Genomic DNA, 14,212 nt, shown 5'->3' with positions numbered 1-14,212 from the left:
CAGAATGTGATGTAAGATACTTCGACTTAAGCTACACAATTAACATATCAGAAGTTGCATATCTTAATTCAAACTTTTCCCCTAGTATAGATCAGAGGTTAGACACAGAACCTCAAAGTTATTTAGGCACCTGATACCTATTGATTTCAATGGGAGTTAAGAGCCTAAATATTTTTAAGGACCAGGGCCTTTGTCTTTGATGCTTCAGCTCCCTGTCTGAAAAATGGGTATAACAGAACTTTCCCATCTGAGAGGGGTGTTGTGAGGATAAAATCATTAAAGATTGTGAAGCACTCAGGTCATACAAGTACCATAAGTATATTAAAAAGCACTAGAGCATGCATGTGTTCCAATTCTGGGTTCCTATTCCAGCCCCTCGGGCTCTGAAACTAGCTGGATCTTGGTGTAAAGGTAACTAGTTGGGGCTGCTGCACAGGACTGGCACAAATGATCCTTGGAATAAAAAAATAAATTAAAAGGAGAAAAATGCATGTTACGTGAAGTATAAGTCTTAGGCCAGATCCCTTCCAACAGCTGTTATTAGCTGGGGGTAATGAACATCCACAGGTCCCATTAACTTCAAATGAAACTGCTCCACACCTCTAGAAAGAACTAGGGATGTAAAATCCCATTTAATCAGTTAACTGGTTATGTGTTACATGTAACTAGTTAACTGATTAAGCAGGATCCCACAGGCGAGGAGTCACTCCAGCCCCACTATCTGTGGGTGGGAGACACTTGGCTCCATGGGGCTCCCAGTTGCACGGGGCTGCTGGCTCCTAGTCCCGTCAAGTTCCCAACTCCCGGAGGCTGCAGGCTGCCTTCCCTATGGGGCTGCTAGTTAACTGGTTACCAGTAAGCATCATCGGGTAAGGTTAACCAGTTACCTGCTTACATCCTTAAAAAGAACCAGATCCAAATCTTTTTCCTACTGCCTCTTTGCTGCCTGCTGCCAAAATCCCTATTTATAATGCTTCCCTTTTTCTCCCACACAATCTCTTCACTTCCTCTTCTCCCTTTCCAAAAGCCTCCTTCCACAATATCTCCTCTTTCCCCATCCCAGCCTCTGCTTTCCTAGCTCCTCAAACTTTCTAACCCTAAATCTCCCATGTCCTACTGACCTTCCTCATCCTCCTTTTCTTGTGCCCATTCTCTTTCCTCTCTCCGAGTTTCTAGATTCTCTCCTCCCACTCCCCGAACAGCTCATCCCTCCCCCGAAAACTCCTCTTTCCCATTACAAATGCCCCTTCTCTTGTCTTCTTGAGTGTCTCCAGCTTCCTCCCACAATTGTCCTCATCCCCTCCTCCTGAACATCTCATCTCCTTCACTCCCTCTGCTCTCTTTCCATCCCGTCTGCCCTCCCTCCATGGCTCTCTCCCCTCACCCCAGGCTCTTCCCACATGCCTTTCTGTCAGGGATTTCCCTACACCCCTTCTATGGGGGTGTATACCCCCCCTAAATTTCCCCAACATCCTCCCAGTTGTGTGACCTATGGTGCCATACAGCCCACCTTCACCCTCACGGCGTCACCCCTCATCGGCCCTAACACCCCCTCTTGTAAAGTCGAACACCCCCCCTAATTTGAATTCCTGGGGAGGCTGCAGCTTTCTGCCCCCCAACCTTCCTGCTCCCCCCTCAAAGCCCTAGGAACCGTGCATCTGCCCACAGACCCTGTCTTCCCTGCAGCCTCTCGGTTGTGCCCTCACTTTCTGCGCCCTGTCCTACCCCTCTCCCTGAGCACCTCCTGTCTGTCCCTTCCCCTTCACCCCAGGGCCGGCTCCCCACAGGCTGTGCCTGCTCCGCAGCCCCGGCTAGCTCCTCGGCTCCCCACAGGCTCTCCCCGGGCCCTCAGTGCAAGGCCGGGACAACCAAGCGCTGGGAGCCGGAGCAGCCCCACCCGCGCTTCCCGAGCCGGCTCGCGGCCAGCTTGCCCGGCGGCGCCCCACGTGCAACGTGCTGTGACAGCAGCTCGGGCCCCCCCGCCGCTCTCCGATTGGCCCGGGCGCGGCCGGCCCCGCCCCGCCCTATTGCTCCGCGCCCAGGCCGGCTGCCGGCAGAGTGGTGGGGCTGCGCGTCCCAGCCGCCTGTCCTGGGTCCCCCGATCGGCATGTGAGGAGCCTCCCCGGTAAGTCACCGCCGGGGCCGATCTGGCCCATGCCCCCTGCTGGGCGCCCGGGACCGGCTGCCCGCCCGCCCGCCCGGAGCGCGCCCCCCTACGCCCACAGCGCCCGGCTCGGGCTGCTGGCGGGTTCACAGGTGCAGCCCGCGGAGCGGCAGCCCAGTCCTCCCGGACCCCTGCCCGACCCACCCAGGGCCGCGGGCGGGTGCCTGGACTCGGGCGCGTTTGAAAAGAGACAGGACGTGAGTGATACAACCGCAAGGGAGAGGCCAACGCCCGCGCGGATCAGTCGGTTGGTCGCTCGCTCCGCGGCGGCTTTGGCCCCCACCGACTAGAAAACGGTCCCTGTCCGGGATTGAGAGGCCCTTGGCAGTAACGATTTCGGGTGTCTCGGGCACAGGTGCACTGCCGGGCACGTTCACAGCCCCTGCTTCCAACCCGGCGTCTGGAATAGGCAGAGGCACCTGGCAGGCTGTGCCGGTCTTTATTTTGGCCAGGCTTGCGCCAGAGCTTGCTTTGGTTAACCACAGCCGAGGGCGGGTTTGACTTTTGGGAGATGGTGGGATTTTTAGATGGGAAGGGGCAGAGGGTCTAGTCTCTCTCTTCTATAAGAACTGTATCTATGTTAGAACACTGCTGGCACGTTTCAAACTGACACCATTTCCTCAAACTGAAAGTAGCACACTTGTAATTGCTCACACTTCCTCCCCCAAATTAGACAGCTCGCTGTGAAGCAAGATTACCGGTAGAACCGGGGAAGAAGTGAGATGCCCTATCTGAGTAATGTAGGCAAGACTGGGGGGAGGGGAACTCCGAGGTTGGTTACAGCTATAGGTAAACTTGGTTTTCTTGGTCATAGGTGAAGGTGAACTGTCTGAATGCTTCTTGGTTTACAGAGATAAAATAATTCTACTGAGGCCAGCCTACTGGAGATAGGGTACTAGCCATAAGTCTTGCTTTGCCCTTAATATGACGATTGTGGATGTGTGATACATATCCGGTACTATATAATTGGTGCTTAGCATTCATATAGTACTTCAGAAGTGCTCCACAAACAATGACTAATGAATCCTCACACCACTCCTGTGAACAGCATTTCTTATTACTAACTGTTGTGCTTTGCTTATCGTCAAGCTTTTATTAACATCTCTAGCTTCACCTGCATTTGTATGTAATGCTATATGGAATGGCATATATATTAAGAAAAATTTTGGATATGCTGCAATGGTCATTAGGTTAGCCAATGAGTGTATCTAGATTCAAAAGTGTTAGCTATTCACTGCCTGGCATCTGACTTCATGAACCACACTGTCCATACTGGATTACAGTTACATCTGTTGAGAATGTAAACCTCTCTTAGAATCAGTATGTGTATTGAATGAATGAATGTTTTATCATACTTGTATCTTTAAATTATATTATCTCACTGAATGCTAATATTGCTTGCCTGTATTAACTTTGCAGAATATATACTGATTCAAAAAGGCTTTAATGCACACAAACACACATGGTGTGTGTGGTCCCCCAATGTACATCTGTCTTATGGGATCTAATGACCATTTTAGTTCCCCCCCCCCCACTGAGGAAGGTTAGCTCCAGCTGCTTGACCAGATTACTTTTATAGTCAGATCTACCACCTTGATTGGTCTTCTTGGGTATACTGACATTTAATCCTAGTCTGCTCTCAAAATAGATCTTTTATTGATGAGCTTAGAGCTTTGATCCCTGAAATAACTTCTACATTTTAAAAAAATTTTTCCCTGTGGTATCTTTCTTCCTAACTTTTTTTTCTGGGTAGTAGAATATATGGAAATAAGTACAAAAATTTGACAGAATAATAACTTTTAGTTAGCATCTCTTTGTAAACTTCCTGAAATAATATGATAAATGCTTTCTGTGTATGCTACACTCCTCTGTAATGTCAAGGGGAATGGCTTTGGTGCCCATTAGCTAGCATAACATCCCTTTTTGCTCACATGTTGGGCATAATAGTGTGGTTTAATCTACAGTAGTAATTGTGGTATTAAGCCATTACACTTTAGGTATGAGTAGAAAAATCTGAGTTAAAATAATGCAGGCAGCAAGTGACTAGAAGGATGTAAAAAGACCTAAATGCCTATCATTTTAAGAATTCTGTTCATGATTGGAACTTTGCAGTTAATCTCAACCAAGAAGTGATTCAGGCAAAAAAAAAAAAAAAAGGAATTACATTCTTACATATAGAGAGGGTACCTGAAGGTCTGTGTTGAAATATGTTGGTAGGGTCTCTTTTGTTTCAACTTGACTTTTTTTTAAAGGTAGGTGTTGCAAACTTTTATTCCTTGGAGAAGCAGTATGGTCTCGACTATAGTGCAGAGGGATGGGTGTTGAGACCCTGAGTTTTAATCCTAACTCCTTCACTATCTTTCAGTAGACCTTGGTCAAGATTCTTTTAACTTTGCTGTTAGTCTATTCCCTCATTGGTAAAATGGGAGAGACTTGCAATATTTATCTCCTAGGGATGTTAACAACTAACGGTTGTAAAGTACCTTGATCTTGGATAAAAGAGTATCTCTCTTATTGCCCTGGAAAATATGGCCACCTAATAATGGCAGCTAAAAATAGAATAGCATATGAAAGGGAAACCAATTACCTGCCAGCTGAATTAGAAGGGAGGTATCCAATTTAGCATATTCTCTTGTATGATGGATACAGTACGTACCATGTGTAGCTCTATACAAAATTAGATGACAATATCTGTGTGTTTCAATCGACAGGCTATCATTTTATACATTAGATACACTTTTTTTTTCTTCATGATAACTAGCTGTAGTCTAGAAATGGGGCATTGTAGAGAGGACACTTCAAATAGTTTCTGATGTGAGCTTTTATGCGTGAGAGAAATCTTACAATGTTTTCAATTATGTTAGTGATCATTCACTCCTAGCCTAATACTGGATTACTTGGGAAAATATAAGGCCAAAATACTTAAGTGTTCCCTCTACTTTACACACACTATTTTAAAACCCTGTGCTTTGAAAATCAGGGATTTTTTTTTTGTATTTTTTGTAAATCAATTCCTTCCTTGATCCTGTAACTATTTTTCTATTGGAGTAAAGCCCAAAGTCATATCTATTCTCTTGACCTTGAATCCACAGTCTCTTCCCCCAGTCCTCTTCTTTACGTCTTAACCTCCATCTTTGGATAACAAATGTAGTAGTGATGGTTTTAGACAGGCATAATGTGGTGACAAACAGCTCCTTCCAAAAGTACAATGAACAGTAACTCCATAGGACAGCCAGTGTAGGTGGATACACCTTATTATGACACATTCATGACACCTTTTTATTTTCATACTTGAGACTGAAGTGCCTCAATCCTTTTTCTTAAGCTTCATAACATACTCAGACTATAATAGCATGGCTATCTAGTGTAACCAAAGCATATTCCAACTGAGGCGGAGGGTGTCTTTCTGTCAGCATAGGAATACTAAGTTCCTGAAGGACATTGTCTTTTTTGGGTTGGGGGGCCACTGACCCGCAGAAAAAATCAGTCGGGGACTGCAAATAACTGAGAAGCACAACAAAACAAAAACCACAAAACTTCACTGACTAGTGATGTGGCGCCTTCTGAGAAGGAGAAATACACTCCCCACATTCCCCTCACACCAGAGCCTTGGAGGACCCAGGCAAGTAGCACCAGGGCTTCTCAATGCTGGAGGGAGCTCTGAGTCTTAGGGGTCGATTCCAGGGAAGCCCTCATCCCTGGTCTATGCATTGACAGAAGCACTCTTCCATCATCAAAGCTGCATCTACATTATTGTTGGCATAACTATGTTGGTCAGAATGTGGGAAAAAAACACACCCCTCACCAACACAGCTATTCAGATACAACTTTTAAGTGTAGATTAAGGACTCGTCTATGTTATGTAGTTAGATCCACTTACATATATTGCTTAGAGCTGTGAAAAAATCCATGCCTGTGCAATGGAATTAAGCCAATCTAGGGTCCAGTGTAGACACTGCTATGTCAATGGAAAAATTACGTAATCATGTAGCACTTACTTTTGATATGAGTTTACTGTAGTGTGGAGGAACTGCTTCTGTTGCTGTAGTAACTGTTTCTAGTACAACGTCACAGCAGCACAGCTGCAATTGTGCTACCATAGCATTTCTGAGCCTAGGCTTTCTCTGTTACGTTGTGATATGTTGGCATATGAATCTTAAAACATTTTATGACTAACCTGGTTAACTAAATTGTTACTGCTTACATGTTTCTGACACTTTTTTAAAATTCAGCTTTCCTTTCAAGTTTGTTGCTGCAAAACGTATTTGTTGCTCTCCTTCTGACTCAGTAATCCACCTTCCTCAGGTGAAGTGACACCTCCAGTTTTGATACCTGAAGGAAAGACCTTCTAGAGGTCCAGACTTTTGATGATCATGCCTTCCCCACAAATTTGGAAGAGTAAACCTTTTAAAGCAACAAAATTCATGGCATGGGAAAGAGAAATGAGAACCAAAATGAAAACTGGAAAATCCTAAATTCTAATCTCTCATTTCTGCTAGAGTCTTGCTGTGTAGCCAAGTAACTTCAGCTATAAAATGGGGCAGTACTTAACAAACCTGTGAGGTTAGACCAAGGGATCTAATAGATTTATTAGGGCATAAACTTTTGTGGGTAAAACCCACTTCATCAGATGAATTTGAGTGGAAGTTGCAGAAGCAGGAATAGATATAAGGAAGAAGTTGCTTGTCTTGCCCATGAAAGTTTATGCCTTACTAAATCCCTCAGTCTCTGAGGGCATGTCTACACTGTAGGGCAAAAGTCGAATTAAAATACACAACTTCAGCTATGTCAATTGCATAGCTGAAATCAAAATAGCTTAATTTGGCTTTGACTTCCTCCTGTGTAGACAGTGCCAAAAGGAAGAACACTTTCTTTGACATCCCTTACTCCTCATGCAATGAGAGTTACAGGAGTCAGAATAAGAAGTCCTCCATCTCAAAATAATTTTGAGATAATGACTTGCTGTGTAGATGCGTACTTTATTAGGAAATAACGTCAGTTATTCCGAAATAATGTTGCTGCGTAGATGTACCTGAAGGTGCCACAGGACTCCTTATTCTTTTTATAGATATAGACTGACATGACTTCCCCTCTGAGACTGAAGTCAAGTGTTGAGGGTTCATTAACTTTGGTACAGTACTTTGAAAATGTAAAGCTTTATATGTGCCAAGTATTCTAATTCTTACTTTTGTCCTAAAGTTTGCAGCAGCAAGATATATGCTAGGTATATGACTGACTTTGCTCCACTCATCTAAAGAAGTGGGCTATACCCACAACAGCTAACGATTACAATATGTGTATATATATTTTTGTTAGCCTCTAAGGTGCTCCAGAACCACTCTTTGTTTAAGTTGCATTAAGGTAGTTAGAAGTCCAGATTTACCTGGGATTGTCTTAGAATTATGAACCATCTTGAGTAATACGTGGTAGTGTCTGAGGTTGTTTTTGTTTGTTCTCTAAAAAAGTTCAATTGCAGAAAATATTTTCATGCCTGGTCTGATGGCTAGGGATATGAGCAAGCTAAATGTTCGACTTTTGGTGGTCTGTGTATGTAAGAAAGTAGGGCAGCAAAGTGACTGTTGTGATTCTTTGTCAGTAGACTTGAAAAATTTCACCTTTTTGGCACACATCTTGGATCTACCCCACATACATCACAGTGGTGTTGCTTCAAAAATATTAACTAGAATCTTAAGGGAAACTCTCAGGTACTGTATGTTTTCCATTGTAAATTATTGGGAAATACCATGCTTCCAGAATTTTTTTGAGAGTTGCTGGTAATATATATAACTGGCTTTCATGGTCATATCTTATTCTGACTGAAGTCTGTGGCAAAACTGTGGTTGGTTTCAGTGGAATCAGGACTTGTGCCATGACACTGTAGAAATTAACAAGTTGCAAAAGTGTGTGTCAGGTCACTTTAAATAGAGGTGTATGTTATTGGAAGACTTTTGTTTTTCAATTAGCAGCCTGTGTGCCTAATTCAAATGTAAAAAGTAGTATAATGTCTCATTGTTGGTCTTGCATAATTTTAGAGGCAATGGAAATTTGTATGGGGTGTGGACCATAGTGTTTCTTCAGACCCACTTATTCTTTCTCTGTAATCTGAAGATCTCTGGTTTTCTTAATTTTCAGTTTTGAAAAATATAACTGCTCCTGATCCAAACACTTTGGCTGCCCATGGAGCTTCATCTTTAAATGTATGGTTTGTAGATGTTTAAGCCTGGCTATGGAGGTATTTACACTAGAGACTGACTCTTTCAGCAGCAGTGTTAGTAATTCTTAGTATTTCAGTGTATTACAGGCAGTCCCCGACTTACGCGGATCCGACTTATGTCGGATCCGCACTTACGAACGGGGCTTTCTCGCCCCGGAGGTCGAGGTAGCGGATTGCTACCTGCGAGCTCCGGGGCGAGAGAACCCCGTTCGTAAGCTGCTCCGGTGCCTCTGGTCTGCTGGAGACTGTCTCCAGCAGACCAGGGGCACCGGGCGGGTTCCCGCGCTTCTGAGGCTTTGCCAGAGCAAAGCCTCAGAAGCACGGGAACCGCTGCTGCTGCCTCTTGAGACCCGGTGCCTGTGGTCTGCTGGGGACGGTCCCCAGCAGACCACAGGCACCGGGACTGAAGCCGCAGCTGCGGGGGGGGGGGGGGTCCCGCGCCTCTGAGACTTTGCCAGAGCAAAGCCTCAGAGGCGCGGCACCCCGCTGCCGCTGCTGCTCTGCTCCCCGTGTCCCTGGTCTGCTGGGGGGGGGGGGGGGCGCGGATAGTGTGCCCCCCCCAGCAGATCAGGCTTTTGTTTTGGACCCTAGAGCAGAGCAGCTGGGGCGTTGCGGATTGGTCCTGCAGCACCCGCTCTGGGCACTACTGGACCAACCCAGCAGCACCCCAGCTGCTCTGCCCCAGGTCCTGATTCAGCCGCTGCTGGTCAGTTTCAGCAGTGGCTGAATCAGGACGCCTGGGGCAGAGCAGCTGGGGTGCTGCTGGGTTGGTCCAATAGTGCCGAGGGGTGCTACTGGAGCAACCCAGCAGCACCCCAGCTGCTCTGCCCCAGGCGTCCCCAAGTCAGCCGCTGCTGAAACTGACCAGCGCTGACTACAGGAAGCCCGAGGCAGAGTTGCTCTGCCCCAGGCTTCCTGGAATCAGCGCTCATCAGTTTCAGCAGCAGCTGACTTGGGGAAGCTTGGGGTTCTTAAGTTGAATCTGTATGTAAGTCAGAACTGGCGGTCAGTTTCAGCAGCGGCTGAATCTGGACGCCAGTTCCGCCTTACATACAGATTCAACTTAAGAACAAACCTACAGTCCCTATCTTGTACGTAACCCGGGGACTGCCTGTACATTGCTTCCAGAGAACACAGATGTTCATTCTAATCTAAACTAAGGATGCTAGCTGAGCTGTCAACTTAGTCAAAGACTTAAGAAAAGTATTTTTCATAATTAACTGCATTTGTACAGTTAGTGCTGCATAGTGATACATTCTTGAGCTAGAGTTTGCACATTTTATTTTTGATGTGGAAGAATCAAGTAATACTATAACTGTCTTTTGTCTCCAGACCATTCCATTTAGCCTCACACGTAAGTAGGATTTTACTCAACTTCCCCTAGGACTGTATTTTAGTCACTTTGGGGCCTGTCTCTTTCTTACTTCCATTAAAGGAAGGAAACTGTTTAAGGTAGTATGTAGAGATTCTTACAACATACTTAATTTTTTCCTAGTAGGATCTGTGCTCTTTGAGGCAGGGAAAAATTTTGTTTTCTGTTTGTGTACCATGCCTAATATAAGGGGTGAGTAAATTATATCAATGTGCTAGTGCACAATATTAATTAATAATAGTAATCTCTGTTGCATAACAGTCAGTCAATTTCTTTGCTTGCTTACACTGATACTGAGAGTAACATTTCTTTTCCCCAGCCCCCTCTGTAACCAGTGCTCCAGTTGGCAGAGAGTTGAGAAGTATGGGAGTTGATAATCTCAACTGTATTAAGAAATTAAGGTTTCATGAGATAGAAATTACTACTTTTAGGATGTAAGGGAGCTTATCCCTGCCCATATCGCCCCATAATTCCAGTGCTGTAACGTGTTTCCCTGTCTTTGTGTGTTGCTGTGACCCGGCGCGGCCTTCCTGCACCACCCGCGTCATTACCTTCCCCCTCCCGTCTGGGCAGGGGTTTGCCCCCTCAGGCGTGACCGTGCCCACCACCCTTTTGTGCAACTGCTAGGCGTGTATTCCCGTACAGTACCAGTCTTTCACTGGCAGCCTTGCCGGCGCCTCGGCCGAGGGAGGCGGGGGGGCTTGGGCCCTCCCCCACTCCGAGCCCCGACCCAGGGCCCTAGGAACTGAAGGAAGTGCTCTCCTATGGTTCGGTTGGTATGGGGGGGAAATCCCCGCAATGCACCAACCCATGGGCCTCCGTTGCCACGCCCTGGGTCACTTCCTACGTCCCTCGGTCAGTTGTCTACTCTCCCCAGCGTAGGGCGGTCCTGCGCCATTGGGAGCCACCTCCTCTCTCCCCTCTTCTCCTCCAGCCATCGCTGGCCTTTTGAGTTGTCCCGCCAGCTCTGCGGCTGACGCCGGATGGGCAGGGCAGCCGTGCACCCAATCCTTGGCCCTTGTAGGGTGGATGTGTTTCGGACAGGTGGGCACAGCCGGTCCGTCCCCCGGCTTCCTCGCGTCGGTGCCGCTCCTCCACCCTCCGCCCCCGGTGCAGCCAGCTGATGCTGCGTCCTCTGCGGAGGGGGCGGAGCCTCTGGTGTTCTGCCCGGCACAGCCTGGACGCAGGCGCGGCAGAGCTGGGGACGCAGCCAGAGGGCTACCTCTCCCCAGAGTGCTGGGGACAGTGTGGCCCCGTAGCGGAGTGCCGGAGCATCCCCATTACAGTTGCACAATTGAGACTTTGAAAATATATTATTTTAATAAATGACACAGGCCAGCCAGCATAATTGAATTACTGTACAGAATCTCAGCTTTTCTGTGACTTTTTAGTTTTTACTCCAAATGATCCATCTACACAGGGTATAATTCTTTCAGCAAAAAGTCCTATGAGCTTTAGTGTCCTTGAATATAGGATGAGGCTCATGTTTTGTGTCTCTTTCCACCACCTCTTGTGGGCTATCTTCATCTACATAAATTTAGAGAATACACCAGTAATTTTCTTCTTGGCTGCATGCTACCAAGTTAATATTAAATGAAAATTTTGAAATTACTGGTCTGTGATTATGGAGTTTGTTAGTGTTTTAAAAAGGAAGTTATTTGGCTCTTAGTCTACGATAAACCCTTCTCAGACTTCTTAAGCTGGCAGATTATTGACTGGGCATGCTGTTGCAACACCCAAAGAGCTGTTCCAGTGTACTCCTCTCTGTAGGAGTGCCATAAAAGAACAGTAAATTTGAATGTATGAAAAGTATGTACATTTTTCAGTGAGGGCTTATGCAATGTTGTTTTTGATGTGTTCGTCCCTGAATATCAGACACACAAGGTGGGGGAGGTAATGTTTTGTCAGACCACCTTCTGTTTTTTGAGAGAAACAAGCTTTTGAGTTTACACAGCAGAGATGTTATTAAGGTTTTCAGTAACCCATTTTAAAATGTTTTATTGTGGTGGTTCCAAATATTTATTCTTAGAATCTTAAGCCACATAATGTGCAATAATTGGCTTCCAAAGTGCTGTCTTAAGTCTGACTGCATCTTCAACTACTGTATGGAATGCACCATATATAGTTTGTAGTTTTCATACACAAAGTGGTCAATTGGAAGGCTTTTTGTAAAATCTGTATGTTGTGATTCAGAGAGCAGTTTCTAATTTAAAACTTTGAAAAGGGTATTTTGGAAGGCAGGGGCAAGATTCTTTCTCTTTGGAGATATGTATGTTTGGCTGGTAATGGTATTTTCCTTTATAGACAATTGGCTGAGAACATATAACAATTACTGCCTAAGGTGAGAGCATCCATTAGTATTATTAGGGAAGCATGTCCTCTTCAATTCTTCCCACACAAATGGATCAGCACAATGGACTGGGGAGAGGGCAAAAACTAATATGAAAAAAAAAAATCTTACTGACTTCAAATTCTGCTAGAGAGTATTATGTCCATGTTAAATGCAGCCTCAGCATTAAAAAAGGGACACTTTGTCCCCATGTTACCTAATTGAGCTTTCTAATTTTTGTGCATTCCAACAACTTTGCTATAGTTTCTCTAATTGAACAAAGTAACAGATCTTTTCAGTTATTGAACCTCTCTTGTAATGAGTTTGATCATACCAAGTTCTGAATGTCCTTTGGCTTCATTTGGGAGTTCAGGACATCATGGAGTCAGCTCCCATGTGTGGACTAATGTGTCCAATTCAGCTGCTGTTGAACTGTTTCTTGTGCATTTTCTGCATGTGATGCCATCCTGAAGAGACCAGAGTAAGAGTCAGGGTCTTGGCAATGGGAATTACAAAGATTTGACCTAATGGCATGACAGAGAGGGCTAGATGCTCAGCTATATACCTTGACTTTAGCAAGGCTTTTGATATGGTCTCCCACAATATTCTTGCCAGCAAGTTAAGGGAATGTGGATTGGATAAATGGATGGTAAGATGGATAGAAAGATGGCTAGAAGGCCGGGCCCAGCGGGTAGTGATCAATGGCTCGATGTCAGGATGGTGGTCGGTTTCTAGCGGAGTGCCCCAAGGTTCGGTTCTAGGACTGGTTTTGTTCAATATCTTTATTAATGATCTGGATGAGGGGATGGATTGCACCCTCAGCAAGTTTGCGGATGACACTAAGCTGGGGGGAGAGGTAGATACCCTTAAGGGCAGAGATAGGGTACAGAATGACTTAGACAAATTGGAGGATTGGGCCACAAGAAATCTGAGGTTCAACAAGGACAAGTGTAGAGTCCTGCACTTGGGACGGAAGAATCCCAAGCATAGTTACAAGCTGGGGACTAACCGGTTAAGTAGTAGTTCTGCAGAAAAGGACCTGGGGGTTACAGTGGATGAGAAGCTAGATATGAGTCAACAGTGTGACCTTGTAGCCAAGAAGGCTAATGGCATATTAGGTTGCATTAAGAGGAGCATTGCTAGCAGATCCAGAGATGTCATCATTCCCCTTTATTCGGCTTCGGTGAGGCCGCATCTGGAGTATTGTGTCCAGTTCTGGGCCCCCCACCACAAAAAGGATGTGGACGCATTGGAGAGGGTCCAGCGGAGGGCAACCAAAATGATTACGGGGCTGAAGCATATGACTTATGAGGAGAGGCAGAGGGACTTGGGTCTGTTTAGTCTGCAGAAGCGAAGAGTGAGGGGGGATTTGATAGCAGCCTTCAACTTCCTGAAGGGAGGTTCCAAAGAGGATGGAGAGAGGCTGTTCTCAGTAGTGACAGATGGCAGAACAAGGAGCAATGGGCTCAAGTTGTGGTGGGAGAGGTCCAGGTTGGATATTAGGAAAAACTATTTCACTAGGAGGGTGGTGAAGCACTGGAATGGGTTACCTAGGGAAGTAGTGGAGTCTCCATCCCTAGAGGTGTTTAAGTCTAGGCTTGACAAAGCCCAGGCTGGGTTGATTTGGTTGGAACTGGTCCTGCCTAGAGCAGGGGCCTGGACTTGATGACCTTCTGAGGTCTCTTCCAGTTCTATGATTCTATTTAAATTCTCATAGCTCCCCAGGAGTCAATGAATCTTTGGTAGTTTGCATTTGCTGAGGATCTAACCAAAGTGTTTGTCTTCACACTGTTGCTCTTCCCAGTGGAGGTCTGTCTTAGGTTTGGGCAGCCACCTGTCTCTTATCTGCTAGAATATCCTAGTTTCACTCTTCAGGTCTCAGGCAGTGGAAGTATACTGGATTCTACAAGGGACGGGCCTGCTGAATGGGGCGTGGGGATTGCTCTGAGGCCTAGTGATTCAAAGGGGCTTGAGTCTCTGGCCGCTGGTGCAGTAGCTAAGGTTGCCAGATGGTTTAACAAAAAATACTGAACACCCACCTCTTCCTCCTGCTCCCCCCAAAAAAGGGGTAAAAATTCTGCAGGGGAGGGACCAAAGTTGTTGAGCAAAAAAAAACGGGGCACTGTGCCTTTA

The 14,212-nt window shown here is 45.9% G+C and overlaps 1 protein-coding gene across 12 annotated transcripts in view; it reads left to right on the top strand.

Annotated features, from left to right (window-relative positions):
- Positions 1 to 1,971: 1,971 nt before the first annotated feature.
- MICAL2 (microtubule associated monooxygenase, calponin and LIM domain containing 2) overlaps positions 1,972 to 14,212 on the top strand; it is a 241,759-nt gene continuing 229,518 nt past the window's right edge. For 11 of the 12 annotated variants that reach the window (XR_012903606.2, XM_075927882.2, XM_075927881.2 and 8 more), the window contains exon 1: positions 1,972 to 2,125. The gene's annotated coding sequence lies outside the window, so the exon portion shown is untranslated. Of the gene's footprint in view, positions 2,126 to 2,193; positions 2,362 to 14,212 lie in introns of those variants that run through there. The other variant, XM_075927872.2, reaches the window with a different exon arrangement.

This window comes from Pelodiscus sinensis, chromosome 5 (assembly GCF_052426305.1).
Source record: "Pelodiscus sinensis isolate ZL-2025 chromosome 5, ASM5242630v1, whole genome shotgun sequence".
In the NCBI taxonomy this organism is placed as follows: domain Eukaryota; kingdom Metazoa; phylum Chordata; order Testudines; family Trionychidae; genus Pelodiscus; species Pelodiscus sinensis.
The sequence above is the reverse complement of the archived record's forward strand: the minus strand, read 5'-3'. Positions and strand labels throughout refer to the sequence as shown.